Source organism: Sarcophilus harrisii, chromosome 1, assembly GCF_902635505.1.
Source record: "Sarcophilus harrisii chromosome 1, mSarHar1.11, whole genome shotgun sequence".
Taxonomy (NCBI): Eukaryota; Metazoa; Chordata; class Mammalia; order Dasyuromorphia; family Dasyuridae; genus Sarcophilus; species Sarcophilus harrisii.
Genome location: NC_045426.1, coordinates 622,586,789 through 622,592,198, shown reverse-complemented (window position 1 = coordinate 622,592,198; position 5,410 = coordinate 622,586,789). Strand labels below are relative to the sequence as shown.

Genomic DNA, 5,410 nt, shown 5'->3' with positions numbered 1-5,410 from the left:
TAAGGCTGGGGGCCTTTTGTTGAAAGAGAATCAGTATGTTCTGTACAACTGCCCAAGGGACCTTTTATATGCAAAACAGAGCTGGAAACCTAACTACTGAAAAATAAAATAGGTTAATTTGGCCAGAGGAATAGTAACCCTTAGTAGCTCTACTCTGGAGGAGAAGAAGCCAAGGGCAGCAAGAGCACTAACAGTGAACAATCAGCAGCAGATCTTTAAAGTGCCAAGGTTTCAATAGGATTAAATCACTTTTCCTTACTTGAAGCCCCAGTTTTTTTATCTGTATTTTAAGGGGATTGGACTAGACTACCTGGAAGACCACCCCTCTCCAATTCTCAAGCTATGATTCCTCTATAATGTCATCTTTGAAAGTCCTTCGTTAATGTGTCATTGAGGTTCTTGAAAGTTATTCCAAAGGAGAAAAAGTTATGGGAGGTCCTGAGATTTGAAAGCTTTGAGTATAGGCTCAATAATGGAGCTCATCCGACTACTATCAGATATAACTAATTCCCAGACTATCTTTTGTTATGCCACAGTTCTCGTTTATTGTCCTGACTCAGTTTCCCTAATTATCTTGACCCAGTCCTGACTCATTCTCTAATTGTTCTGCTTCATTTTATAATTATCAGCTTAAAGCTCAATCCTGCAAAATCTCCCCTCCCTCTTTATCAGAATATTTGATAAGGATAAAATATGTTATGTTTTAGAATATCAGAACTAGTCTGCTGAACTCGTTTATAGATCTAAGCTGACAGTCAATGGCATATCCAAAGCTCATGATATGTTCCTTTAAGATTCTTCCAAACTCTTTCCCCATTGCTTTTCCAACTCGATGTCATATTTGCCACCGCTGGTGTCTATTTTACCTCTATTTTTTTGTCTGTGACCTCTTTCTTCTTCTAAATAAACCTATCTTTTGCCAAAGAAAATGACCACTGTGAATTTGTCATATGTTTATTTTGGACTCGGAAATGCTACCCTGATCTCATCAGTTTGTTCACAGTCTAAGGACCAGATTAGCTATGAAGAGACTCATGATGTTGGCTGCTAAGTAATGATATATATCATTTATATATATGTATATATATATATATTATGTTTTATATTTATATATATAATATATATTTTTATAAATATATATAATATATACATTATATTTATATTTTATTATATTTTATATATATATATATATATTTTTAATTTCAAATGCCCTTTTTTACAGGAATAAGACAAATGATAGACACATATATTAGGAGATGACAAACTTTTTGTAAGTAAGGTCAAAAATGAGTAGTTTGATTACAGAAGTGCTGATGTACTAACAATATATGGATTTCATGTAATTATCCAGAAACACAGGTAATTCAAATATTTGCAAGTCAGAAAATCTTATTTCCCAAGAAAATATAAAAATGATGTGAAAATTGGATGGGGCTTTGGCTTCCACAGAGTTGTGATAATTGAATTAGAGAAAAACAGAAATAAAACTTAAAATTAGAAAATTAAAACCTAGGAAGTAGGAAGCTAGGACAAGGAAAATAAAGAATGTAATTAGGATAGAGATTCACATGTATGTTGGGGATTGGGGATGTGATCATTGAGGAGACTTGGACATATGGGGGAAATATATTCTTCAGATAGGATAGTACTCATCCAATAGAGAATCAAAGGGAGAATTGAATTACTTTCAAATAAAGATGATGGCCAACTGAGGAGGAATGTAGTCCTCTGAAGATTCACATTCACAAGAGGGTTGGATTACTCCTTATAGATTGTGACCTCAGGTTGGACAGTGCAGTATCAGGGGAGAGACTTGCATTTGGAGTATAAAAAAAGAGGATGAGTATTAATTCAGTCTGTTTCCTGTTCCATATATGTCTATATTTGCAGTTGTGAAATTAAAGACTTAATTTCATTCTTCCCAAAGTCCAATGGAGTGATTTCTCACAGTGATAACCTAAGCCAAAATATCTATTTTTAATTGAAAATGGTATAAACAAATAAAATAAGCATTAGAACACAACTTTAGAATTGATAAAGAATAATTACACAAAACTGGTAACTTTTTCCTACAAAGGTACATTTTATTACCTCACAAAATATTTTCTAATAAATAATTGTTTTTAAATTTCATTATTTTAAAACTAATTCTACATTAGATTTTTAATCAGAAAAGGCCTCTTGAAAAAATATTTTGCTATGTATTTTGAGCTAATTTTAAAAAATCCTTTAAAATAATTATAGGGGATTGTAAACATTTCTTCCTGTTAAAGTACAGTAGAATAAGTAATGCATATTTGGCTGCATATAGAATTAGCATGTGATTTATTATAATCCATTTAGAGAAAGTCACCACAACCCAAAAAGCAAAATCAATATTACTTTTCAAAACTCCCAAATCCCTCTATGTTCTTCCCAGTTTATATAAACATTTCTATAAAATGATAGGACTACTTTGAAAGTTTCATTCTTAGTCTGGGACATTTTGAAAGACAAAATCTGAAAAACAATTTTGCCCTGGTTTTATTTGTTTTTTGCTAAACCTCTTTCAAACAAACATTTTTAAAGGATTATTTGAAAAATTCAACAATCAAGCAAAGCATATGTAATTTATATGTTTTATGAAGCTTTATATTTTCTTTTAAAGCTATAATTCAGAATATTGGCAGACAAAAATATTTACATAAACATTTGAAAGGGAGAATATTTCAGAATCTAGCAATAAAAATCTATGCCAATAAAATGCTGGTTGAAAAATTCCCCCTCAAACTTTCAATAATGAATTTGTAATACTGGAGAAACTGAGGCAAGATAGAGATTAGAGAGTTTTTATATTATTTTAGATGGAGACATTGTTCTGGGAGCAAAACAGGATCCATGCTGACCCCAGCAGGCTGGATCCGACTATTGTCTCAAAGAATCAACAAAGAGCAAGTATTTCCAGAGACTTTTATAGGGCTCCAGCAATCAGGGGAACAAAAGCAGGGATTGGGGTGAGCACTAGTGAGTGGGAACTTCCAGGACAGGACAATAAATTTCGTTCTGACAGGTTGGGGGTAAGGAAGGATCATAAAATCTTATAAGTTGGGAGGACTAGGAGCCACTGAGTCTGAGATAAGAGATATGCTCCTCTATCTGTATTTTATGACTCTGGAATGCCAGAGTAGCCAGGATTCCCAGCCCTAATTATCTCAGTTCTAATGGTCAGGAAGGTGAGGTTGCCATCAGAAAGATTGAGGCAGAACAATTCAGGGAAAGTAAAGTAGAATGATTCAAGGAAACTGAGGCAGGACAATTCAGGGAAACTCAGGTAGAACAATTAAAGGAAACTGGCATAACAAATTGTCTCAGTTGCAAACTTTGTTGATAACTACTATCTAAAAAATTCAAATTATAGAAATTTCACATTCTGTTGATTACATTCTGTTAATTTCAATAAAGATTCCAGTTGTACCCAGAGCTTGCTTGAAATCCTTTTATTTCCACAAAATATTTCGTCTTTATGTTGCAACTCCTAGTTTTCAAAAGTTTCATTTTTTGACCTTTTAGTTTATAAAATTCCAAATAAAAAGAAAACCTATTAATTTTTAGTTAAATCTATAAAATTTGTTTATCTTCTCTTTTGATACTTTTTATGGTGGAAGAGATATTTTAAAGTTTTTAATTCTTTTGTTAAAGTTCTTTTTGATTTTCTAAGATTGCAACTCAATTTTCCAAATACAACATAATTTTTTCTTTCTATGATATTCTTGAGCAGCTACTTTGTTATTTTCATCAACCTTATTTCTCTTTTTAACTATAGATTAATTGCTTTGGTTGTCTGAGAAGTTATGATGACAGAGTTGTCATCATTACTGTCTGTGGAAGGTTAATTTGTGCTTGCTTGGCAAGAATCTGATGAGTCTGAATATCTCCTGATACAGGATATATAACCACTTGTTTGCTTTGGACAAGTATCTGTTGTCCATTAGACATATATGCATCCAGAAAGATTGTTGCTCCTTGTAGAGTATTACCTGCATTTGTCAGTGTTCATTTCTACAGTCTCTGTATTCTACCTGTGCTTGGACCAGCCAGTTGTAGTAATGTACTGTCTGCTGCTAATCTGGTAGAGAGGAGTTGGGACAGACAACTCCATGATTTTCTCAGTTTTACTTCCTATCTCTAGGGATTTTTGAAGAAAGATTGTTCAAGATTTTTCTAAACTGTCTCTACTTGTGGGGAATATGTGTGTGCATGTTGGGGAGGGGGCTGTGTTACTGAAGATGAGGGAGCAGTCTGGATGACCCCCTGACTTCCTCCAGAAAGATGTACAACTGTCATTGGGGCAATTCCTGTTAGTGACATCTGTTGAACAATGGGAGAGATATGAGCACTTTGTACCTGGTTGTGATGCTCTCTGAGTAATTACTTTTGTGGTAATCTTCCATAAATAATTGGAGTTATACCTAACATTACCCATCACCCCAAAAATCAATTTCTGAGCCTTGGCCTCTCTTTGGACCTCCTTCCATCTGTCCTTCCTGTGACAACCAGATCTGCCAGCTAATCCCACCTCCCACCCATGGAGCTAAAGGCTAAACCCAGGCAATTAATGTCTCCACAGAGATCTGGCCTGGGTTGACAACATCCCAGTCTACTCTGGCTGAGACTGGGGGAGCCAGAAAGCCACAAAAAGTTTCAAAACCTTTTTATTAAATTGTAGAAAAGTTGTCATCATTCTCAATGGAGGGAGAAACCATACAGATGAAAGAAACCATGTTATTTTGAGTGCTCTCCACTTCTAGGGCTTTATCATGGTCACTTTAAATTGCCTAAAATGAAGGTCCTTGAGGGATCTATATTTGTATCAGTAAATATATCTGTACCTGTATCTATCTATCTAAAGCTATTTATCCTTCTCTTCCTTTATATCTGTATTTAGATTTATATCTGTCAAAAGGGAAATTTTATATTCAGGCCTTTTACCTTGATTAAAGAGGCAAAACTCAGGAGGAAAAAATTTAAAAAAGAATTTATTTTTAAAATGCCAACAAGGCACATTGACTAGCTGGTTGTATGAGAACTCAATCCTGTTGGGGACAACTTTGATAATCAGAGCAAAAAAATTCAGATAGGTTTGTATTTTGTTATTGTTTTTGTTAAAAAAAAAAAACAGTTTTGTTTTGTTTTTTAATTGTGCCTAATTCTTCATGATTCTATTTGGGGTTTTCTTGGCAAAGATACTGGAGTGTTTTGCTATTTCCTTCTCCAGCTCATTACCCAGATGAGGAAGCTGAGGCAAACAGGTTTAAGTAACTCACCAGGATCACACAGCTAATAAGTGTCAGAGGAAGATGAATCAATCTTCCTGATTCCAGGTCTAAGACTCTATTATTCCATCCAGGTGTCCTTCTCAATCTAGCTCACA

General features: G+C 34.1%; 1 pseudogene; it reads right to left on the bottom strand.

Moving 5' to 3' along the window:
• Positions 1–3,610: 3,610 nt before the first annotated feature.
• Positions 3,611–4,430, bottom strand: LOC111719138 (annotated as a pseudogene).
• Positions 4,431–5,410: the final 980 nt, after the last annotated feature.